A 26,426-nucleotide genomic window follows, 5' to 3' on the forward strand; every position below is an offset into this window, starting at 1 on the left:
AGAAATTACCTATTTGACATCAGAGACTGAAATGCAAGCTCCTGCCTCTACTTGGTACTGTACCTTTTATCTAAAAAACGTAAAAGCTCATGGCTCTGAATTTTTTTTTTTTTTTTGCTTTTTGTGTCATCTAACAAACGAACAAAAAAAAAAAGTGAAGTGGAAGCAGCAAACTAGATGGCCATACATGTTATCCATCAGCGTTAGAATAAAAATGGGTCTACTCTACCTGCAGCTGGAATTGGTTATTGGTAGGTTGCAAAATAATGGAAGTATCAGTCTAACAGAAGCTGGTTGCTGAGCATCACACATACCCTTCTATGTTATTTCCATTACTACAGAGGGCTCACCAAAATTGCTGTGACCAGTGCAGTAACACATCCTGCTAGGAACAGGCTTCAAAGTGGAATTTCTTTTGGAGAGACTCTTTTTAATTTTCGCTTGTATGAACAGTAAGAGCAGCAGTTGACTTCTGGCCCGGATCTGGATTATTAGTAAGCAAGTAACTATACAGTGTATTCTAGAACCCGTGGCAGTCTGGCAGGGAGACGCTTTGCTTAGCAATAATCTGCTGCAATTGAGTCCTAAAATGAGGCCCCTTTATGTAAATTTTCACTGGCGCCAGCTAGCTGTAACTGCAGTCTGGCTGCGCATCGGCAGCAGCTAACATGTGTCATGGATTACCGTGTGTGGATTGGAGGAGCACTCTGGTTTCTGGACCGTAAGAGTCATGCTGATGAAAATGAAAAGATACACAAAATAACCTATGTGTAATTAGATTGCTAGTAAGTGAAAATCCTGTGAGGAAATTCAAGCTTTCTTCTTTCTTCCCTTTATAGCGTGCTGGCTTGTGCTGTGCCGTAATAAATTTATGCTTGTTGGTACTACTGCGTGGTATGTGGGAGGTACTTCACTGCACATAGTTGCTGCAGTGCTAATAGTTGGCAGCACAGAAGGCAGTACAAAGAGTCCGACTGGAGGCACTTGCAGTTGCAGCGTTTCCTTGGAGGCTGTGGCATGCTCAGTGAGCTGCAGGGGCTCTCCTGGCACCTTCAGCCACTTGTGTGGAGAAGTGGGAGTTCCAGCAGGCTTTAACAAGCAGATGCAGGCTACTAGCTGAGAGGTAGGACAGCATAGCTCAGGCTGGCTAAAAAATAGTACTCATGCTGCTGTGTAAACAAAACAAGATCTTAGTATCAAGATGGCCGACCTGGAAGTCTACTTGTAGCTTGTGATACTTATGCAAATGAGCTACACGTCAGTGGCTTACTCACAGGAGGAAGCTCATTTTGCACGTCCCAGTCCCACCTTATCGCCAGGTAAGAGAAGCAACTTGTGTTCTGCATTAGTATTTTAGAGGCCTTTGAAGTTATTTTTCCACTTAGGTGTCCATCCCCACTTTGGCATAATGCCATGAAATAAATTTAAATGTGTTTTCTGGGGGGCCTGGAAGTTGTTTGTTCTTGATGTAATTGTTTTGGGGTTGCTGTTGTTAAGAGGAACATTAACAATTATTGTGAAATGTTTACTTCAGTAAAACGGATCACTTTAAAAGTATCAGAAATATGAGTATGTGATTTTTGCTGCTAATGTTGCTGTGTTTGTTTGGTTCAAACCCAAACCTCTACTCATTTGTTACTGTGTTATTGTCTCTATAGTGACACCAGTTGATGCACATGGAGGCTTAGCAATACTGTGAACTTATCCTGATAAGGGTGCAGAATTAAGAAGGTTGAATCCACCACTGGTATTCTTTTTGGCATCATGGTGTTATGAAGAAACATCATCATTTGATTGTAGTTTGAATTCTCTTCGAGATGGGAAAGCTGCTAAAAATTATTGGACATTGAACTGTTGGCCATGTGTCTTCTTAGTATAAATGCGCATTCTCAAGTGCATTTATGTAAGTTTGAAAGGGTGTCTTTGTAAATAGGGAAGCGGATCAGAATACGGCTTTTGTCTTATCTCCCCCCTCAGAAGATGATAAACTTGCCTTAAAGCAGCAAATTTTAAATTACAGTATTGCTAATTACATAAGATACTGCATTGTGGCTATGCATGTAGTGCATGAAATGACTGCATGGGGCAGATGTACTAATTCTGTACAAACATAGTTGGGTTATTTTTGTTTTACAAATCAAAATTTTGTTAGGATTTGGGACTGGAAAGGATTGATGGTAAAAGAAAGTGACTGGATCTGAGAAGTCTCTGAGCTACAGACAGAGATAATAAGAGATGCATGAACAGTTCAAGGAAATGGTTACTTAAAAAGGCAGGCAGCAGCTCAAGGTAGGCATGTGGAACTGGCAGTAGATGGGCCTTGTCTGGTTGAAAGAAAAATTAGATTAATCAAAGAGAATAAAGCTAAAAAGGTAGATGTGCAAAATAGCAGATTATTTATGTTTAAAATGGCAGTAGTGGTGTCTGAAATTATTGAACCCATTCTGAAATGGACTCTGAATTAAGGCTAACAGAGAAGATGTAAGTAGAGCAGGAAAGAGAACTATTACTGGTTGTATTGGGGAGGGGAAATTTAAAATTTAATGATAATAAAGTTTTACTTAAGTACTGATATGGCAGAGTAAAATTCTGTATGCCAACAACTTGGGCCAAGTGAGTCTTTTTTGTAAGTATCTTATTTATTTTGGTACCTTTTGTTAAGTTTGTTTTAGTAGTAACTTAAGATTTTATACAGGACACAATTCTGCTTTTCATTTAGAAGTCTGGTCTATATACATGTCCAGAGTAAAAAAAACCCTAGAAAAATGGTATGTGGGGGGTGTGTGTATGAGAAACTGTTTAAATAAATAAATATATATATATGTTAGCTTTTCCCCAAATAAATGGCATTAGAAATCACCATTAAAAACTATATAAAGCTGTTCCACAAACGGCAAATTCTGCCTTTATGGATTAAAATCTGTCTTGCTTTTATTGCAACATGAAGGAAACAGTTCAGGACCCCTTCCTCCTTTTCTGTAAAGTGTAAGTACAAGGATGGAAGAGTAGAAAAGGCATGGAAATTAGAAAAGTGATGAACAAAATGTTCCTGAGAGAAAACCATGACTAGTCACCTATGTTACTCTTAAAAACAATTTCTCAGTTTTTAACAATGATAACATGATTCAAAATGAAAGAGAAGTCAGATTATGTGTTTTGGGTATTTTTTTTTAATAGAAGTGAGATTATGTTATAATATCTTGCAGGTGATTTAGGTACTTAATCTACAAGTTACAAGGAAGATACTAAAGAGTGCATGATAGACGTTTCTTAACAAAGGCTATAAACAGGCCTTTGTAATCTGCACCCAAGAATTCTGAAAGAATTGGCTGAGAATATTTATTTTCTGAAGTGTCTTTCCCTATAACTTAGAATACATTGTGAATTCCAGAAGACCTTGAAGACTTACTTAAAAAAGGTCAAGTAGGATGACCCAAATAGCTATTTATCCTTACATCAATCTTGGGGAAAAATAATGGAGGGACACCTGAGGAAGTCAGTAAATGCAAAAGAATATTATTAGAATTAATGCTGCCATAGTTTAACAGAAGTAAGACTTTATTAAATAAAATCGTAATGTTATTTGGTTTCGAACAAGGGTGCTTGGTGTAAATACCTGATATGTGAAATGCAATTATGCCTTGATACAGTCTTTTTCTTTTTCAGTTATTTTTTTTAAATAACAAACAGCTTTCCCCCATCCCCAATCACTGTATCAATAAAACATTGCATTGATTAAAAAGCTTTTTAAAGCTTTTGAAGGGGCGAGGGGTAGGAAGCATGCACCAAGTAAAGTTTCTTTGATTGGTGTTGTAAAGCAGTTACTTTTGTTAACTTACAGAGGATAGAAGGATTGACTTTTACAGTCATCTGGATAATTTGCTTTGTGGGGCTCGCTCAAAGTCTGCTATTGCACAGCAAAATCTGAAGTCGTACATTTAGAAACCGTCTGTTATAGAATATACCTGCTTAACAGGAACCCCAACCCTGGAATTAAGTAGGGATGATGGAGACAAAAAAAGGTCCCATATAAAAAGTTAATGTAGAGGGGCTGAAATTCTTGAATGCAGAGAAAGAGTAATGATGTCATATGCTTTACTCCTACTAATCTGCTTTGGCTATACTGATAATGTGGACTCTGTCTTAGCACAGGTTGCAGCCTTGTTATCTATAACAGTTTTTTACGATGTCGAAAAATTAGGAAGGGGTCTGGGAAAAGGCACAAAAATTAGTCTGGCTCAAGAACAAAATTATTTAAAATAATTTAAAATTATTTAAAATAATGTAAAAGTTAAACCAGTAATTTAGGTAGGAAGGGACCTATGGAGGTCATCTCCTCTGACTTCTTCAAAGGATGGTAACTTCAAAATTAGACCAGGTTGCTCCAGGGTTTGTCAAGGTGAGGTTCAAAAATTGGCAAGGGTAGAGATTCCACAATCACTCTAGATAAAGTTTCTGTGTTTGACCACCCTTGTGGTGAAGAACTTCTCTCTATATCTATCTGGAATTTACCTTGCTGCAAAGCTTGTCAGTGTGCTGTGCATCTCTGAAAATAGTATGGCTTTCTCCTCTCTATGAATGCCAATTAGGTTGTTGAAGAGTTCTCCTCACTTAGCAAATTCAGCTCAGTAATCTCACTTCATCTGTGTTGTTCTCCAGCCCTCAACCATCTTGGTGGTTCTCCATTGGACCTGGGTCCTGGAAGTGGATGTACTGTATTTCAGCTGTAGCTTCACAGGCGCCAGAGTGGAGTAATCATTTTCTTTGGTAGACAGGCTGGTTTTGCTTATGCAGCCCAGTCTTGAGTTTTAAAAGAAAAAAATAAGTAAAATAATAAAGAAAGAAAGAAAGCAGTAATTTTATTGAAGCTGCGTGGAGACCTCGTAACAGCCTTCCAATATCTGAAGGGGGCCTGCAAAGATACTGGAGAGGGACTCTTGATCAGGCACTGTAGCAGTAGGACAAGGGATAATGGACTTAAGCAGGGTATGTTCAGGTTAGATATAAGGAAGTTCTTTACTGTGAGGGTGGTGAGGCACTGAAACAGGTTGTCCAAAGAAGTGGTCAGTGCTCTGTCCCTGGCAGTGTTCAAGGCCACGTTGGAGAGAACCTTGGGCGAAATGGTCTAGTGTGAGACATTCCTGCACATAGCAGGGGGGTTGGAACTGAATGATCTTAAGGTCCTTTCTAACCCTAACCATTCTATGATTCTGTGTTCATTTAGAAAGCAGAAATGACTATTAAGATAGGCTTTCCAGTCAGGGTGGTGGATGCTGGAGGCAGACCAGCAAGTATTTTTAAAAGCAAGGAGTGAATTTTCTTTATATTTTGTCTTTATAGAAAGACATCTAATCTTGATTTGAAGACGAGCTTCAAAGTAAGAGTGGCCAGCCTATTGCACTTAGATGGCATATGGATTTGGAACAGCTGATGTATTACTTGCCCTCTGGCAACTCTGCAGCTGGGTTACATGGAATAATGCTAGAATTAAGTCTTCCATGTAATCTGTATCTCTGATTGTGGGATACAGTTACCTAGTGGGGACTGGTAACAACCTTTATCACTAGTGTGGCTTAGAGCTTCTTACATATTCAACCAAACCATGCCCAGCCTTACACTGATGTGGTCAGACCCCACAGAAGTTGTCTAGGTCTTCTGCCCAAGAATAATTTCTGGACCGTCTCATCTTGTGGCTCTTAGCCAGATAAGATATTTAGATGATGAGGGCAAGAAAGTTAGCCAATTTTGTATTAACCAAGGGAGTGCCTTTCTGGTTTCAGCAAATGGACAGTTAAGGCCATTTAATGGTCTGATCAGACTAGAAGTGGTCCTTTTGTTGTCATGCTTTACAAAGTCTTCCTTAATTCTAGGTGTTTGGTGTTATTGACCAGACATGTTGCAGTGATTCTGGATACTTTTGCTGTTTCCTCCCATACCCTCCTTTCTGAGAGGACATTAGGCAAGGCTTAATCTCCGTGCAGCAAAACTTGTAACTGTTAAGTGAAAACTCTTAGAGTCAGGAAAAGTAACGTACCTAATAATATTTAGTTATCCTGGGTAAAATATTACCTTTGTGTAGTCAGTGATTTTATTTTTTTTTTTTTTTTTTATTTACAGTTGTATTTCTCTTCTGTTGTGGATCTTTCTCTTAATTTGTGGTTAGACCTGCCCTAAAATTTCACCTTGTGTGCTTTCCTTTTGCACTTAAATCTGCTTTCTTTGTTTGTGGTTTGGGTTGGGGTTTTCTGTGGATTATTTTTGTTTTGTTTGCTTGGGGTTTAAGGAAAGAGAACAATATTTAAAGCTGTGAACAGTACAACTTTTGTATTGCCTTATTCTAGAACTTCAGTGGCAGTATGATCAGTGACAAGTATAGCTATCAGTGGTATGTTGTATAGGCTTGAAATATGCATGTGTATGTGTGTGTTGCAGTGAGAGGGGAAAAGGTCCTTTGTGCTCTTCATCAGCAACCTCACAGAAAGAAGGGTGAAGCCTTGTTTAGCTGTCCTGAATAGAACTGAAGTCTACTAAGGAAAGATCCACTAATTGGTGCTGCAAACAATGAATATGTTACTGAAAATAGTTATGAAGTTTTCCAGCTTTGACTGAGGTAGAGCATCAGCAGTTTCCAGTGCACACAGTTGGTTTCATTATGGGACCAAGAAGGGGAAATTATGAAGCTCTGTCACACATGGATTTGCTGTCGTAAGATGTGATGGACAGAGAATTCTGAATGTGTTGCAGCTCAGGATTTTGTGCTGAACTGTCCTAATAGCAAATATTACATACTTCACAGCAGCAGGGAGAATGAAACTAATGTCTCATGAGCTAATTCTCGAAGTGAGAAAACTGTAGGTTTGTGTCTGCTTTCTTTTATTGGCTAGGATAAATCTAGTATCATGCATGCTAGCAAAAGAGCTGCATGTGTGTTCCAGGAAGCATTACTTGACAGCATAAGACAAATTTTGTAAATAACTTGCATTCTTCAGACTAGGAAATGATCAATGAACGCGATAATGGAGAAAGAGGCATTGCAAAACCAAACCTAAACCTGTTCGCTTGGTATAGAAAATCCAGCTATCATATCAAAGTAAAAATGCTAAAACGTAGCTTTAGTGCCACTTGAAGTAGATGATGCAGACTATTGGTTTGGACATGCTGTGGTTATTTGTAACTCAGTATAGGAGGTGAGCTTCTTTTAGGGGAAAGGCTTTGCTTCCATCCTCTAAAGAGGAGTTACTGTTTCTAACAAAGAACTAGCTTTCATTTAACAAGGATATTGGAAAAACAGACTACAGAATAAATAATGCACTTTAATGAATGCAAACCTGATAAAAAAACTGGCTGATACTTGATCTGGGAAAAGTTAACATTATTTACCCCTTAGTAGCTACAGTGTTCTTTTGCTCAAATGCAAAATCTGACTAGCTTTCGTTTTCTCAGCACAGTTTACTTTTTGGTTTAGGTGTTATTTTAGTGTTTTGGGTTTGGTGCTGTGCTTTTTGTTTGTTAAATCTCAAGTCTGTTAATGAAAGCAGCATGTATCACTCACTTACTAGTCCCTGATTGCAGCTGACCTTCTGTAGAGGAAGGTGGAAGCACTTTGGTGATCAGTACTTAAAATTGTTTGGGTTTTGAGAAGAAACCATTTGGGTGTCCAGCACCACTGTCACGATCAAGAAGGCTGATCCAGACAGAGTGTCTGCACAAGTACTGAAATCCGTGGGCACTGTGAACCTGAACTCACAATAGTAGTATATCAAGATGTGGAGCACATTGCTTTGAAAATTTAGCATGAGTGGACCAAGTTTACCTGAAACACCAGCAACCACGTGCAATTCTTAAATTATAGGGTATCTCTAACCATGAAAGGCCGAACGCATAAAATGGCAGCATCTATTTCCCGGGAGACTTCTGCATTATACTGTGCCATATGACTAGTCAGATACTTACATGCAAACGTGCTGTGATCTGGATATGATGTCAAGAGATTTCACTAAGCTTTTGCATCTGGGTACCATTTGTGGGAGTGAGAATGGTTTTTGGACACCAAATTAAACAGATACATTCTAAGCTTTATAGCTTTCTCAAAGAATTGCTTCTTGATTTTCAGTACAGTTGAGTTCCATGGAATAGAGAGGTTTTGACAATAAAGCATTTTCAGACTGAGGATAACTTATAGCTGGATTTCAGTCTTCCTATTTAAGACTCCTGTATTCTGGGAGAACATGACAATGTCATGTATTTTACAAAAGATTAAAAGATGTAGCTTATTTTCTGCTACCTGTCAAGCAGGTGTTTTATTTCATAAATCATCTTCACTACTGTGCGTCAAATCACTTGTTTGGGAGAACAATCATCAGGTTAAACATGTTTTATATAATTGGAAATACATAATTGAGAGTACAGTATTCTAGATAAGTGGCTGCTCAAGGTCAGTCAGGAGGTGAAATTATTAGATCTCTTAATGTGTATTAGAAACATAATGAAATTTCTCTAACGCTGTTTTGGAAAGGTAGGGGACCTTGATGCTTTAAAGATTTTAATACAGAATCTTTCTCTAAGCTCTTTTGAATCTTCCTCTAAGCTCTTCTTAGTATCAGCGTTTTAAATTAGATGGAACAAAACTGTAATGGTGAGCTTTGCATACGAGAACCTGTATTTATTATTAGTTGCTTCTCTGCAAAACTTGGACAAGGTTCTTATTTGAGTGAAGAAAAAAATCTAGAAAAGATACTAATTCACTCGAGCTCTTTATACCCCAGACCTTTTCAGAGGTCAAATAAGCCTTCTTTTATGTACAGTGTGGAATTTTCATTAATTTGTAACTGTTGCTGAGCTAGTTACAGTCCATGGAATCTGCCCTTTTGTGAAGCACAAGGATCACTTTGAATTGGTCTTTGCTTTTGATGTATTAAACATAGGGAAAAAAAGACGTTTTAGGAGTTTGATTCCCTTAAAAGTATACCACAAAATACTAGCTTTATTATATGCCTTAGGTGGTACCCAAGAGACTTCCTCTACAACAGCCAGACCATTTGTTAGTAGCTTGGAGACACGAAGGAGGTGTTTGCTGTGAGCTTCCTACACTTCTGGAGTTTAGCATGAGTTAGCTTTCAAGGATAGGATCCACTTCACAGGCATAGTCGTGTAGAGCCATTTTAGATGCTCTAGGATGTGACTTGCATCTCAGCTGTGTTTCCAGAAGGGTGCTGGTCTTCTCTACGTCTTGTGTGCTCGCTTTATGCAGATTCCAGAGCATCAAAACCAGCACTAGTTGCCTGTGCTTGGGCTACTGAATCTTCATCCTGTGTGTTCCAAAGTTCCTTGAACTTTCACATTTACCACAGTTTATTGTAAGCTCTGCATCCTGTTGTCCTTAAAGTTGGAAGGTCTGAGCACTTCAGAACTCTTCAGGTAAAGCATGGCATTGTACTTTGCTTAAACTAAGATGCACATGTTTGGATAATGGAGCACAAGTCTATCTGGTTTTCCGCATCAAGATACACCATTTTCTGTTCCGTGCTCTCATAAATTTGAATGATTTGATACAACAGATTAATTCAATAAGCAGTGTCTGAATTTTTTTTGATTTATCTTTTTTTTTAAACTTTTCATAGGAGAAGCATTCTAATCCTCAGCAAAGATGCTGAAGCACTGATATAGTTATTTTTGCTTTGGTTATTTGGGGCTTTTTGTCATGTTTATTTCAATATCCTTGTGAAAAAAGATGACCCAAACAGTGGCATTTAGAATGAAATTGTAACTTCTGGAATATTCTTAGAAGCAGTGAATTTATTAATAAGAAATTTCACTCTTCAAAATGAATTCAATATCAGAATAACATTCTGAATAGCGAAGTCCCTTACTTGGTAAAATATGTCTTACACCGTGTTATAATGGATCAAGAATTGAACCGAAGATACTCAGATTCAGTGTTAAGCTTCACAGAAAATGATGTGAGCTCACAGGAATTCGTAATTTGTCATTCATCTAATCTTACCTTTTCTCTCTTGCAAGACAAGCACTGTAGGTGGGTTTGTTCCAAAATTGTATCCCATTCTTTATTTTACTTAAAAAGCAATGATTGTGTGGTATAGATTATAAGGTTATGAAATGTGTTCCATATCCATTGTGAACTTGAAATGTATTGTCTTCTTAAAGCATAAACTTGATAAAAGTTGTCTTTTAAAATTAATTTATGTACCTTTGTATTTACTTAACGTGTTACTGAGTCTCCTCTCAGTACCTGCTGACAGGCTGAAGCTTTTTTCCTAAAAAAATGCAAGAGGCAAGACTTGTGGATCACTTTATCACAGTTCCTGACTTTTGACAGTAGAGCTTACAGAGAAAGACTCATCCCTGAATCTCAGTTTTCAGTCAAGAAAAAGGAAGGTGGTAATGCTGATTTGACAGGGCAAAGTTGTTGATCAGTAATGGAACTGAAATAGAAACAAGATCATTTTCAGCACCAGTCTTGTGCTTTATTCTCCAGGTCATAGTATGTTGTGCTAAAGGTAATGCCACATCCTCACGATTTGTCATTGTGTATATGCATACACACATACACAAGCACACAGGTTCTGTGGCTAGAAAACGATCATTAGAGTAATCCCAAAATTTTATTTGGGGGTTGTCCCCATGTAGGCTTAAAGTGTAAGTTTAAACTAACAATAGTGTGTGTGGCTTTAAAGTTACATAGCAGAATAGAGCAAACTGTTCTAACTTGCAAACACAGAGAGAGAAAGGAGTGTTTGGCTGGTAGGGGAAGGAACATTGTGGGACTGATAACCAAGGAGACAGTAAATAAGACCAAGGATGCTAGCTTTCAAGATAGCTAGCAGAGTGGTGCCCAGTGTGGAGCGAGACTGGAACAGAACAAAAGCAAGGACATACCAACTGCTAATTCAGCATTAGGACCCTGGGAGCATGCACAAGCACTGAGTTCATTCAGGTAAACATGGTAAGAAAAGACGATCGATGGGCACCAGAGACACCCACTCAGCAAGAAAGCGTATGCATAATTAGAATGCAGGTATTATAATTAGCTCCTGGAAATGTCATTACTATGTAAGTTGTTTACTTGAAAAGCTGTGAATATGCATGGGTATGCTGAACATATAGCCACTGCTGGCAAGTAATGGGTGCATTCACCTTTGCAAAACTGACTTTTGTGGTAACACCCATACCCCCTGCAATTCCATGTGATTGTGAGGAAGAGTAATTTGGTGACTTTTTTTGCTAAAGTAGTATTTATCCATAGGGATACATGTGTGTTGCCCTGCCAGCAAACAGGCAGGCATTGCACTGAAACTCCAGTTGTCCAGCAAGGCATAGAGAATTTCTTGCTATTACATTCTTGTCACGAAGACCTCTGTTTTGTTCTCTCATTTTTTTACATTTAGTGCTTCTCTGCTTTTACAGACTGGTGTATCTTTGCTAGTAAGTTCTGCTCTTGCAGGATGGAGACTCTAGAATCTCCAGGCCCGAGGCCTTCACTGTACCTGGATCTAGTGCAAATTTTCACACACCCCTTCAGACTGACAGATATTGGTAGAATGTATCAGGGACTACTCAGACCTGAATTCAGTATGTATGCTGTCTGTTTCATCTCACCTTCACTGCCTGGGTAACCTGAAAGATTGAACTTTGCAGATCTTTGTGAGAAATTAAAGCCCCTCCTATGGAACCTCACATTTGAAATCCTGAACAGAGCACCTGAAAAGCCACACCTTCAAAAGCAGAGAGCAGTGTCCAGAACATCATATAGTGGAAGAATCTGAGCATTTGAATTTAATTTTTGGTGAAGGTGCCTCTATGACTTGATTGGTTATTGATTATCTTTCTGGGAATTCAGACTTCTGGAAAGGAAAGCAGCCTGATGAACAAAATAGTTCCTTTTACAGAATACCCTTTAGTGTTTTTCTGGTTTACAGTGACACTTGAAGACAAATCTTTTGCTACTTTTGGTTTATCACTAAGTATCTCATAATGTTGAACAGCTCAGACATCTTTATGGCAATGAAATTGCTCTAACGAGCTAAAAGTGTGGTGATTTGGGTTTTGTTTTTGTTTGATTGTTGAGTGTTGGGGATATTTTGGGAAGGGGTATTTTTTTTTTTTTTGGTTGTGGGGTTTTTTTTGGGGGGGGGGGTTGGAGGTTTGTTGGTTTTTTTGGGTTTTTTTATTTGCTAGTGAGCATGGGGAAAGGCGGGTGCACAGCTGTGTGTAGAGGGAGGGAGGACTTGAGTTCACAGGTCCGAGTATGTAGTCATACATGATAGAAACACATGCAAACAGCATAGCTTGAGGAATTTCACACATAGGTCGACACACACACTGCACACAAACCCCCCATCATGTGGTGGTAAAGTACATAAGCCACCAATAGCTGTGGCTTAAGTAGATTGAAAATGAGTTGGAAATAATCAGAGCTGTGATTTTGACATTTTTACATCAACCTGCTCAAGCAACCCTTTACCTTCCTGGTTTTAGCTATTTGGTCCTAGCCTTTGCCATCCTGTTCATGATGTTGGTACAGCAAGGAACTGGATTGGAGGACTGGCCTGAAGGGCTGCTGAAAGGAAGCTGGTTCCATTGCTCACTGCACAGTGTTTTACGAGCTGTTTTGCCAACACAATAGAAATAGCATAGGGTGGAAGTGAGGAACTGAGGAATATGGGTGTAGGATTTGTCACTGCAAAAAAGTATATCAGTCCTTTACTTCACTGTCAACAATCCTGTAAATATGAGCAATAACTGTAATTGAACAGAATTATTTTATAGTTTTGAGGAAGGAGTGTATTTTACAAAGACAGAGAAAAATTAATTTTTTCTTTCCGAGGGTATTACCTAATTTTTGTTTTAAAAGTTTTTGCTTTTGGTTTAAAGGGGGTTGAAGTCTAATCTCTTGTATTGAATTTGGAAAGTATTCTTACTATGTTGGCTTTACAGAACGCTGTGTTCATGTAGAATAACAATGAGAAAGATCTATAAATATGTGGAAGTTGTGGAGTAATATGAGGTGTTTTTTTCCTTGCTCTGTTGTTTAGTCTGACTGAATAAACACCCTTCTGTTTTCAAGTCTAACTTCCTTTGAAGTGCTTTCTGTCTTAGGTCTGTCTCTCTTTTCATTTCCTCAGCTTATTCAAATACAGTGCAGAACACAAAGCCACAAATGGAGAAGCAAACCAGATTTTGTATTTTCTTAAATTTAGTCATGTAGATTTTATTTCTTTTCTTCTTGGGGAAGTCTCAGGCCCTCTAAGGGCTTCAGGCGGAGCAGGATTTTTTTCAGCCTTTTTAAGGAACATCTTCCAAGAGGTGCTGCCAGACCCTATGTTTTAAGTTCTCTTCTGCTTCATTGCCTGGATAATAATGAGAAGGTGCAAGAACTTAAGCTGAGTGAAATAGTTATTTGGGTCTTCGGAAGCTACTATGGCAGTAAGGCAGTGACTAACAGGATTCTGAGATGGAGTAAGAAGCTCTAAAGAGCATTTCTCACTTTTCCTATCAACTTTAATCATCTTTGCACAGTTTCAAAGTGAACCACAGCTGTGTCATGCCAGCAATGTCAGCCCAGTTGCATCTCAGTTGAGAAAGAACTCTGATGGCTAGTTTTAGATCTCATGGTTTAGAATCTGGTACTCTTGTCATAGGCTGAACACATTCTGACTGTAACAAAGGATCGCCAGTGAACAAAGAAGAGGTGTCTAGGAGGCCCCTTGTGAATTAGCGATCATGAGATGGTCAAGTTCAAGATCCTCAGGACCATGAGAAGAGCATGCAGCAAGCTCACTGACCTGGACTTCAAGAGAGCAGGCTTTGGCCTTTTCAGGAACCTGCTTAGTAAGGTTACATGGTGTCCTGGGTTCAACAGTAGCAGTTATTTTTCTCAGTCTTAGTAGCTGGTGCAGTGCTGTGTTTTTGACTTTCAGCCTGGGAACAACACTGATAACACCGATGGTTTTAGTCGTTGCTAGGTAATGTTTATTCTGACCAAGGACTTTCTAAGTCTCGTGCTCTGCCAGGGAGTAGGGGAAGCTGGGAGGAAGCAGAGACAGGACACCTGACCCAAACTAGCCAAAGAGGTATTCCATACCACAGCACGTCATGCCCAGTATATAAACTGGGGGCAGTTACCCAGAAGGGCTGCATAACTGCTCAGGTTGTGCTGGGTATTGGTCGTTGGGTGGTGATTCTCTTCCCTTATTATTTCCCTTACCATTATTATTACTGGTGGTAGCAGTAGTGGTTTTGTGTTACACCTTAGCTACTGGACTGTTCTTACCTCAACCCGTGGGAGTTACATTCTTTTGATTCTCCTCCCCATCCCTCCAGGAGCAGGGGGAGGAAGAGGGGGAGTGAGCGAGCGACTCTGTGGTTCTTGGTTGCTGGCTGGGCTTAATCCACAACAGTTCTTCATGGTGCCCAATGTGGGGCACAAAGGGTTGAGATAAAGACAGATCTGACCGGAGTGTGTCTAATTGTATTTGTGATAAGCATTGGTTGTTTCAGATTAATAGTCACTCATCACAATGCTGATTTATTTGCTCTCAAAAGTTGTTCTTGATCTTGGAGTTTCAGCATGTTGTACCTTACTTACAGCTGGTATTTGCTGTTTTAGTGTTTATTGGCTGGGGGGCTTGGGCTAAGGTTCTTGTTTCACTGTACTTTATGGTAGTGACTTGTAATACAATAGACTCATTGATCATGAAACTGATCTGGCTTGTGTTCCCAGTATGGTCATCACCTCTATACCTTGGGAGGTATATAATAGATGTGTTTAGCAATTGCACATCTTTTTTTCCCGTCCTTGGGTGGTCAACCTATGAAAGAGACATTCCCTTACCCTCCCACCTCCCCCCACCAGACTATTTACAGCATCATTTGAGAGTTCTGAAGGTTTCAAATGGCCTTTGGGTACCCTTGAGACCTGCCTGCTGATTGTGATGGGGATCACCATATTGGCACACATACAGAGTGTGTTTTACCCACGACCATTTCGTCTGATCTCGAAAGTCAAGCAGAGTCGGGTTTGGGTCTTGTCTAGGGTTAGACGACAATATAGGAGGACCAAGAGATTTTCCCGGAGGCTGGACAGTCATGAGTGGCAGGGTGTGTGGGAGAGTATGGGCAAGTATCTAGGCCAGTGGGCCCCTCCAGTGCTTTGGAACTTAAGCACTGCACACGTGCAAAATCCAGAAAAATTAGTAAAACACTTTAAATGAGTTGTGTTGTCATCCTGGTCATACCAGAGAGGGACAAATCATGGCAATGTTCTGGCGCTTGGCCTGTGCTTACAGAGCCCTGTTCAACACTGTCCAGCACGTTCAAAGGGAAAAAAATGTCTCTGGATCTGATGGCAATGCAACAGACAACACAGCTACTCCAACTCCAAATACAGCAGCTACACCAACCGTAGTGACAAGTACAGCAGCTACTCAGACTGACTACAACAGATTACGCAGCTACTCCAAGTACAGCAACTACACCAACCCCAGCGACAAGTACAGCAGCTACTCAGACTCTGACTGTGACGGCACAGCTACACGAGCTCCAAGCACAGCAGCTACACCAGCCTCAGTGACAAGTACAGCAGCTACCCAAACCCTGACAGCAACAGATAGCGCAGCTGCTGGTGCTACTCGAACCCCAAGCACTGTGGCTCCACCAACCTTGACAACAGATACTGCAGCCACTCCAACCACAGTGATAATCAGTGCAGCTAAACCAGAGGAGCAATTCGTGCCAAGATCGGTTGCCCCTGTACGCAAGGGGGAAAGCAAAAAAGAGGCACAAAAAGCAAACTGTATAGTGAAGAAAGATGAAGAAACAATGCACTTACTACATGGGACAGCATCTGGTCAGGAGTTATTATTGTGTGAATAAGAGGAAGAAGAAGAAGAGGATCCTTCTATTGTGGGATTGCTGAAGGTCGAAGAACAACAAGTGCCAATTGTGACCACAACGGTGCAATGGTGGCAGTATCGTGCCAACCGAGACTCTGCAATTCCCATCCGTAAGGTCATCAGTAGACTGGAGAGCCCAAGGAGCAATCAGTAGGACCTGCTCACCCTTTAATAACCCCATATGGCCAATGTCAAAATCTAATGAAAAGTGGAGACTAACAGTAGATTATCATGGCCTGAATGAAGTCAGACCACCATTGAGTGCTGCTGTACCAGACATGCTAGAACTTCAGTATGAACTGGAGTCAAAGGCAGCCAAATGGTATGCTACGATTGATACTGCCAATGCATTTTTCTCAATTCCTTTGGCAGCACAGTGCAGGCCGCAGTTCGCTTTTACTTGGAGGGGCATTCAGTACACTTGGAACCGACTGCCCCAGGGGTGGAAACACAGCCCCACCATGTGCCATGGACTGATCCAGACTGCACTGGAACAGGGGCAAGCTCCAGAACACTTGCAATACATTGATGACATTATCGTGTAGGGTGATACAATGGAAGAAGTTTTTGAGAAAGGGAGGAAAATAATCCAAATCCTGCTAAAAGCTGTTTATGCCATAAAACAGAATAAGGTCAAGGGACCTGCACAGGAGATACAATATTTTTGGTAATAAAATGGCAAGATGGACATCGCCAGATCCCCACAGATGTGGTCAACAAGATAACAGAAATGTCTCCACCAACTAGTAAGAAAGAAACACAAGCTTTCTTGGGTGTTGTGGGTTCTAGAGAATGCATGTCCTAAATTACAGTTTGATGGTAATGCCTCTCTATCATGTGACCCAGAAGAAGAATGATTTTAAATGGGGCCCTGAGCAACAACAAACCTTTGAGCAAATTAAGTGCAAGATAGTTCATGCAGTAGCCCTCGGACCAGTCCGGATTGAGCCAGATGTAAAAAATGTACTCTACACCGCAGCCGAGGAGAATGGTCCTACCTGGAGCCTCTGGCAGAAAGCTCCAGGGGAGACTTGAGGTTGACCCCTCGGCTTTTGGAGTAGGGGATACAGGATCTGAGGCCAGCTATACCCCAACTGAAAAAGAGATACTGGCAGCCTATGAAGGGGTTCGAGCTGCTTCAGAAGTGATTGGCACTGAAACACAGCTAATCCTGGCACCCGGTTGCCTGTGCTGGGGTGGATGTCCAAAGGCAGGGTCTCCTCTACACATCATGCAGCCGATGCTACATGGAGTAAGTGGGCTGCACTGATTACACAGCGAGCTCGAATAGGGAATCCCAGTCATCCAGGAATTCTAGAAGTTACCATGGACTGGCCAGAGGGCAAAGATTTTGGAATGTCACTAGAGGAGGAGGTGATGCGTGCTGAAGAGGCTCCACCATATAATGAACTGTCAGAAAGTGAAAAGCAGTATGCCTTGTTTACTGATGGGCCCTGCCGTATTGTGGGAAAGCATCGGAGATGGAAGGCAGCTGTATGGAGTCCCCTACGACAAGTTGCAGAAACTGCTGAAGGAGAGGGTGAATCAGGTCAGTTTGCCGAGGTGAAAGCCATCCAGCTGGCCTTGGACATTCCTGAATGAGAAAAGTGGCCAGTACTTTGTACTGACCCATGGATGGTGGCAAATGCCCTGTGGGGGTAGATGCAGCAGTGGAAGCAGAGCAACTGGCAACGCAGAGGTAAACCTGTCTCGCTGCTGCACTGTGGCAAGATATCGCTGCTTGGGTGCAGAATCTGGTGGTGAAGGTACACCACATAGACGCTCATGTACCCAAGAGTCGGGCCACTGAGGAGCACCAGAACAACCAACAAGTGGATAAAGCTGCTAGGATTGAAGTGGCTCAGATGGACTTAGTTTGGCAACATAAAGGTGAATTATTTTTGGCCCGGCGGGCCCATGACACTTCAGGTCATCAGGGCAGAGATGCAACATACAGATGGGCTCGTGATCAAGGCGTGGACTTAACAATGGACTCTATTACCCAGGTTATTCACGACTGTGAAACATGTGCTGCAATTAAGCAAGGCAAGCAGTTAAAGCCTCTCTGGTATGGAGGACAATGGCTGAAGTACGAGTATGGGGAGGCCTGGCAGATTGACTATATCACACTCCCACCAACCTGCCAAGGCAAGTGCCATGTGCTTACCATGGTGGAAGCAACCACTGGGTGGCTGGAAACATACACTGTGCCCCACGCTACAGCCTGGAACACTGTCCTGGGCCTTGAGAAACAGGTTTTGTGATGACACGGCACCCCAGAGGGAACTGAGTCAGACAGTGGGACTCATTTCTGGAAGAACCTTATAGACACTTGGGCCAAAGAACATGGCATTGAGTGGGTATATCACATCCCCTACCATGCACCAGCCTCTGGGAAAATCAAATGGTACAATGGGCTGTTAAAAACTACACTGAGAGCAATGGGTGGTGGGACTTTCAAACATTGGGATACACATTTAGCAAAAGCCACCTGGCTGGTCAACACCAGAGGAAATGCCAACAGGGCTGGCCCAGCCCAGTCAGAACTTTCACATGCAGTAGAAGGGGATAAAGTTCCTGTGGTGCACATGAAGAATTTGCTGGGGAAGGCAGTCTGGTTATTATTCCTGCTTCAGGTAAAGGCAACCCACTGGCAGGATTGTTTTTGCTCAGGGACCCAGATATAGTGGGTGGGTAGTGCAGGAAGATGGGGAAGTCCCATGTGTACCTCAGGGGATTTGATTTTAGGGGAAAACAGCCAATGAACTCAATTGTATGCTGTTGCCTGCTGTGTAGCACTTTTATAGCCCACCAACTAGACGTTTTCAGGTCACTAGTGACTGGCCCTGACTTCCCTCCGACCAGCATCCCAAAAAAGGATGAACTTCGACGAAACCAGACGAGCTCAGCAGTGACCAGACGAGTTCCGTGGTGTTGTCAGCAGGCAACAGTCCAACACTGCAACACCGCCTGTTCTGCTCTGAAAGACTGTTACAAGAGTTGGAGCCTGACATCATGGACCTGGATCAACTTGGCAGCTTCATAGAAATTGGTCCATTCACTAAGGAATGATATCTCTGTGTGTGTGTGGATGTGTATACATATATATATACAGGTTGAGCTGAGAAGAGATTCAGAGCAGCCCTGTGGACAAAGACTTGGGGGTGTTGGTCGATGAGAAACTTAACATGAGCCAGCAATGTGCGCTTCCAGCCCAGAAAGCCAACCGTATCCTGGGCTGCATCAAAAGGAGCGTGACCAGCAGGTCAAAGAGGTGATCCTGCCCCTCTACTCTGCTCTCTTGAGACCTCACTTGAGTATTGTGTGCAGTTCTAGTGTTCTAAACATAAAAAGGACATGGAACTGTTGGAACAAGTCCAGAGGAGGGCCACGAGGACGATCAGGGGCTGGAGCACCTCCCGTATGAAGATAGGCTGAAAAAGTTGGGGCTGTTCAGCCTGGAGAAGAGAAGGTTGCGTGGAGACCTCATAGTAGCCTTCCAGTATTTGAAGGGGGCCTATAGGGATGCTGGGGAGGGACTCTTTGTTAGGGACTGTAGTGACAGGACAAGGGGTAATGGGTTAAAACTTAAACAGGGGAAGTTTAGATTGGATATAAGGAGGAAATTCTTTCCTGTTAGGGTGGTGAGGCACTAGAATGGGTTGCCCAGGGAAGCTGTGAATGCTCCATCCCTGGCAGTGTTCAAGGCCTGATTGGACAGAGCCTTGGGTGACATGGTTCAGTGTGAGGTATCCCTGCTCATGGCAGGGGTTTTGGAACTAGATGATCTCAAGGTCCTTTCCAGCCCTAACTGTTCTATGATTCTATGATTCTAAGTCAGTATTTCAAGCACGGTTTGCATAAGCCTTCACATTAAAAAGACTGCCTGAAAAACCCAGCATCCTACAATCAGAGGACTCCTGTCTCAAATTCTGCTCTACATGATAAAAAGAATCAGGAAGAACTAAATTTGGATCTTGCTGTAAAGCAAAAAATATGCAGCCCCAGCAAAAAGGATGTAGAAAGAATTGTCCCTGTTTTCAGCTACTCCATTATGGAAAGTGAGAAAGTTAACTGAATTCTGAATGAGAAAAACAGGCAACAGAGCAGTTTTCTATCAGTGTCATGTGAGGATTTTGCTAAAACATGCTAAGCAGAATCTGTTTCTTTCTATTACTAGCATTTTGTAGAGAATATCCTAATACTGTCCATCAGAAAGTGTGGGTCTACCTCCAGTTCTGATGTAGTACAAAAAGATGTTTTACAGGAGAGGGTGTGTTGTCCCTATCAAACTATACAGTACAATAACCACCAGTAAAACAACTTTGATAAAGAAATCCATACAAAAGTGGAAAAGCCTGCTACTCATCCTATATGAGCAGAGTCCTTACTCAGTATTATTTTTCTTAGAATAAAAAAATAATCTTTAGGATGAAGGCTTCTTCCAGGCAAAAATGAAAGACTGCTAGGTATTGTAATTATTCTCTTCAGTCAAGATCTTTGATGGCCATCTAACTGGCTGGCATTTGGGAAGCGTTCACAACAAGAAAAATAAAGTTCATTGTAGGTGATCATTCTGTCTGAGTGACTGTGCAGATGCACGACTTTTCTCCGTATAACTTCGTATGGAGTTTAGGAAGGCAATAAGTCCAAAATAGCCATATAAATTCTTCATGTCTTTTGTGTTTGCAGTGATGATGTTCCTGGACTGTTGCTTCATGACTGCTTTTTGCCCTACCACAATGGTAAAATTGAGGATGATTTTGTAAAGATATTTCGAGCTCTTCAGACAGCAGTTTGGAGAAGTCTTTTACAGACCATGTATTAACTGCTACTTAAAGTGCTGTCAGTCTCACTGGCCATTATTTTTTGGGTGCAGGCTCAAAAGCACTTCTCAGCTGTTTGGGCAAAATCCCTGTCAAATACTCTATTGGTTCAACTAAACTTGCAGCTCCTTTTTTTGGTATTGTATGCTACAGTGAATGCTAGTATGATGTTTTATGCAGACTATCAATGCTTCATGAATTTGTAATGTTTTTGTTCTCTTATTTTTAAAGATTTGCAGTAGTAAGCATAACAATCACCTCATTACTGGAAGAAGTATGTTTTGATTTTACTTCCATCCTTTCCACTTAAGAATGCAACACTGGCGTTGGAGGTGGCTCTAGACCCACTCTTTCTGAGCAGGAAGAGGCATGGGTCATAAGACGATCATATCTATATTTCTCTGGTTCACTAGGCTATTATCTACGATTTTACCAGTTGGCACCAAAAATGTTCCTGGCTGACTTCTATCTACAAGTTCACTGTCAGCTACCATGCTGTCATGGTTAACATTTACCCTGTATGAAACCAGGACACATGCACAGTTGATGATGTTGAGTGTCCGCAAACTGGGCCTCATCATAGCTGTTTTTAAAAAGAAAAAAGAAAAAAATCATCCTATATGTGAAGTTTAAAGCCAGGAATGCCTTGTGCATCCTGCGTAATCTCAAGCCTCATCAAGGTCATTAGTGAAGAGCCTCTTAAGACATAAGAAATACTTCTGGAAGTGGAAGTTGATCTCAGTAGAGGTCTGTAGCTTCTTCTAAAAGGCAAAGGTCTTCATTTATCGAGTCCTACATCTCTGTCTTCTTTTTTATTTTGTATTCCTGTCCTCTGAAACCTGGCCTGAGAAGACCTGCGATCTGCTGTGTTCAACAAGACTGTCAAGTGGACATTTTACAAATAACTTTTTTCTACTTTCTTCTTCAAGAACCTTTCTCTAAGACACTGAGAAAACACAAAAATGGGCTCTTTCTTGTCATGCAGAAGAAATACCTTCACACTACATATTATGATTTCATTTTCTTACGTTCAAAAGTCCATATTCCTTTGTAATATTAACAAGAAGCTGTAATTCACAGAAAGTTATTTCAAATTCCTAGTGTTAGGGTTTTGCTACAGTTGCTGTTTGGTCACCCTGCAACACAGAAGATATTCTGGCTGCTAAGTAGCTTGTGTTTATCTTGTTCATAGAGACCGGTGATTGAAAGGTTAATCCAAGTGGTATTACCCTTTTAACTGACCAGATTTCTTTAAATTATTTCTATGATCTTTATGGTTTACTGATCACAGAAATCTAGTCTTCAAAGGGAGTTGTGTCAATATGAATTTGCAAGAAAAAATGACTATCAGAAAGATTGCCAAACGTATATTTAAGATTTGTTGCACTTGTGCAGCTTGATGAAGCTACATGCCAGACTTCAGAAGTCCTCTGAAAAAGTACCATCATCCAAAAAATTTTTAGAGTGGATTGTATCTTGACCAGAGACAGTGTTAGAACAGTTGCAAACGTCCCGTCTAAACCTCTCGTCAGATGGGTGAAGAAAAAAATAGTGCATGCAACACATCATCCATCCTTTACCCTTGTCTAGGCATTTGGGAATTACACTTCCAGCTGGAGATGGGCAATCTAGCTGTATCATCTTTTAGAATCATGGAATTTCTTTTTCCCTGGAGATGCTTAAGAATATATTGTGAAATAAGGCCATGGAATTGGTCTGCTAGGCGACACTACCTTCCCATGAGAGAGTTCAGGAGCTGAGAGTGTAACAGCAGTGGGTTTTATATACTCATAGAAGGGCAAGAACTAAGTCCTTGTTCTTTCAGAGAGCCTGATTTTTTCAGAGAGTCTGGTTTTTGAAGCAATGTGTAGTGTTCTCAGACTGGTATTTTCAGAGGGTTATCTAGAATTGTCTCTTAAACATCTCTTTCCTTGAAGACTACAGTTCATGTATGCCTCACAATACAGAATCCCAGGAAAAAGAAAGGTCATAATAGATGTAAAATTGGTTATGCATTTTCTGTACACAAACTTATCAGTTCATTCTCAGTGTCTGTTTTGTTGATGTGGTATGATAGGATAGATTTTTTTTTTTTTTTTTTTACGCCTTAATATGCATAGTTGGGAGAAAAAGTCTTTATGGGAGAGGATTGTCAAACCAGAATTGTATGGGCACTTTCCTATATGTAAAGAAAAAGCACTTGCTGGTCTCTGAAAAATCTACTTGATCTCATTTCATAAAATAGTTGAGAATAGCTCGCTTTTTCATTTGGTATCTGATGTCGTGCAATCAGTGCATTTTAGGTCTTTGGAAAAGGAGTGAGATAGCATTATTAAAAGAGCATTAGATTCCAGTGAATATTCCCAAACGTCAAATGTCAAAATGAGATGAAACTACGAGATGTTGCTTAGCAACTGTGGTGGTCTCTGGTGGCCACAGATGAACAGTGAGTCTGTCTGAAGAACGGTGTCTAAAGAAGGTCATGAAATTCAATTATTATCTCTTCCTCATTTTGGTAAATCTTCAAATTACCATTGTCAGGGGTGGGAAACAACAACCTGGCAATAAAACTGACTTTGCAAATTGATGTTTTCTCAGTGGTAAACAACACTTTCTAGCAATTATTTTGGTATGTTATTTTTTATTATATTAGCGATAAGCTCTTCTATTTCTGTTCCTTGACTTGTCTTCAGAATTTGAGACAGGATTATACTGGATTAGTTGTACCACAGCCTATATTGGCAAAACAGGGAGGAAAAAATATTTCATTATATCTGACGATAAATTTCATTTAATGTTTTGTTGGATTTTTTCTTTTGCATTAGCCCTAAGATCCTCTGTGACCTTTGTAATGCTCCCTGCTGTACATTTATGTAACTGTTGTGTGTATTCTTAGAGAACTTCTACAAACCCCACTGGCAACAGCTTCATTTCTTCTCACCTTCACTTAAAGATTTCCGAGTGCAAACATATTTTGAAGTGTGTAATGTGTGAACTCTTTGATATTTTTCTGAAATGAAATTTTGCAGGCGAAGACAAAGATGAGTAAATGGGATGTGAACCAAAACCTGTGAAAGCAGTCAGAACTTGTGGAAATTTTAAGTGCTCCTTTTAAGAGTTTTTGTAGGTGTAAGGAAATGAATCCAAAATGCATTGCATTGTGTTGCACTTCAAGTTTATCCTCATATTTTCACTTGAATTCTTTGAAGTGAAAAGCAACACAAAAAAAAAAAAAAAAACCAAAAAACCGCCAAAACCCCACCACCAAAAAAGTGCTATGTTTTTGTCAGGGACTTTGAAGTCTTAGTCTCTCAGTGTCTGGACTTATGAAAATTACCACCCCCTTCTAGAATGTGATCTTCAAGCCTTGCAGTGTACCTTACCCATAAAACAAAGACATGCATCATGTTTATTTGACATGCTGTTTGTCTCCATTGTTATGTAGGTGTTCCTGAATAAAAACAAATTGACACATATCCTCTCTTTTCATTACTTCTACTTTGCCCTTAGATATTACACCCACCGTCTTTATCTGTTTGTATCTGAAGTATATCATGCAACTTGAAGAATTTGTAAGATCCTGTTAAGCTTGGTATTCCTTGCACTGTCAGTGATCATACATAGAATGCTTACTGAAAATTATTTCAGTATTATAAATATGACAGAATTCCTGCATGCCTTGTTCAAGATGAGTATTTGATATCTGGGTTGAAGACAGGTGTGATTGCAGGCAATCAGCAAAAGGAGAAAGTCATCTAATCCAAACTGCTTCCCAGTAGGTATCCTTGGAATGCTGTGCTCAAAACTTACCTACTTTTATGTTTTATTGTTTAAGGCATGTGTCCCCACATGTTCAGATTGGGCATTGGATACTAGTTTTCCTGAGGCAGGAAAGCTGCATCAAATTTTAATTACTGTATTTATAGGTGACTTTTGGCAACTTAGTACAGCTATATTATAGCTTGCTTAGGTTAGCTTCTTTGTTCTGTGCATTTTCAAATTATCTTGGAACTAATAAACTCTAGAAGTAATTTTAATCCCTAGATACTAAATACTGATAAGCCTTGCAGGAAGGCACTTCTAGTGTTTGTTTTTACTGTGAAGTCATACTGTACTATGTAGCTAAAAACCACACATGATTACTTGTAAATTGCTTTTAGTACTTAGTGAAGAGGTTTAGATGAGTAAAAACTCCAATTGCTTGTATATGCCAAGCAGAACTAATGTTGGGGGAGGGTTATTCTGTCAGGTTTTTTCCTAATATGGTTTCTCAAGTTGTTTTTTAGTCTGTTTGTTTTCCCTCAGGAAAGAATAGGGCCAGGGACATCAGTCTGGTTTTCTTCTGTCTTTGCAGCAAAATAGTTTGGGAGTAAATGCTTTAATGCTGTCAACCTCTCCTAAAGATCAGAAATTTTCTTTTGGGATAATCTGTGACCCCTTAAGGAGTTACTTCCCCCTGTTGGTCCTTGTCACAAATGACTATTCTCTTTGATTATCATATGCAGGCACATGAATTATCATGTTTATGTAAGATATAATTAGTTTTAGGCTAAGCCATTTCAAGCTTCAATAGATAAATTCCCTTAAGGATACACTGGCATGTTAGACATGGATTTTTCTCAGCAGTCTGAACTTCTTAGTTGATGCCGTACTCATCTTTGTGATGATGACACTTTTTGTTTGATTGGGATACCTGAATATTAAGTAGACCCATCCAAACTAGCTGTGGGTTATAAATAGACTCTTCCTGAATTAATTTTCCTGGTATGTTTAAAATAGATACCAAGTCACTAAGTTAATGGACACTCCAAATAGATGAGTGAGTACAGAATTTCTGCAGAAAAGTTTTACAGCTCAAATGCATGTAACCCTGGCTTCATATGACCAGGAAAACTTGAGAATGTTATGGAATTGAGTTTGTCATCCAGTTTAAACTAACAAAGTAATGTTACTACAAAACATACTTGATTACCATCAGGTTAGTTGGCAAAAAGCTTAGTATGAGCAACCTGGTGTAGTGGAAGGTATCCCTGCTTATGGTAGAGGGCTTGGAACTGGATGAACTTAAGGGTCACTTCCAATCCAAACCAGTCTGTGATTCTATATATATATATATATATATATATATGAACTCCCACAAATATTTTTTTTTTCTTAATAGAGAACAAAATGTTAGCATATACTGCAGAATATTTGCTGAAATGTTTTCAAAGGATGGGATACTATGGCTTTTCATATTTTCTGTACTAATACTCATGTTATTGAATTCATAATACTGAGTGCAATTGACATATTTTATCTGTAATTGAGTACATAAGTCTGGAAATATGTAAATGAAAGATTGCATTAGGAGCTTGGTACTATCTATAGAGCAGAGGCAAATTTTGTCTCCTTTTCTTGTTAATACTCTGTCCAAAAAACGCTGTGCCTCACGGTCCTTCCACCACTGTATAATTTAGTACAGTCCAAACCCAACAGTTAAGTAAGATGCTTATTCTGCTACTTTACAGTATTTTTGAAGCTTTCAAGAAATAACTATATATATACCATGTAATTAATACTCTTGCACCTAGTTTTGTGTCAGAGTGATAGTTACAAGCATTTAAAAATAATTAGGAAGACATACACTTGAAGATAACAAATATATTTGTGGGAACAGCCTACTTGCCCTGTCCCTAAAAAAGCCTGA

General features: G+C 40.2%; 1 protein-coding gene across 7 annotated transcripts in view; it reads left to right on the top strand.

The window, feature by feature from the left end:
• Positions 1–26,426, top strand: part of ATF7IP (activating transcription factor 7 interacting protein) — a 108,075-nt gene that overhangs the window by 16,029 nt on the left and 65,620 nt on the right. The window contains exon 1 of one of the 7 annotated variants that reach the window (XM_065676415.1): positions 1,001–1,319. The exons of the other annotated variants lie outside the window; for them this stretch is intronic. The gene's annotated coding sequence lies outside the window, so the exon portion shown is untranslated. Of the gene's footprint in view, positions 1–1,000; positions 1,320–26,426 lie in introns of those variants that run through there. 7 annotated transcript variants of the gene reach the window in all.

Source organism: Lathamus discolor, chromosome 1, assembly GCF_037157495.1.
Source record: "Lathamus discolor isolate bLatDis1 chromosome 1, bLatDis1.hap1, whole genome shotgun sequence".
In the NCBI taxonomy this organism is placed as follows: Eukaryota; Metazoa; Chordata; class Aves; order Psittaciformes; family Psittacidae; genus Lathamus; species Lathamus discolor.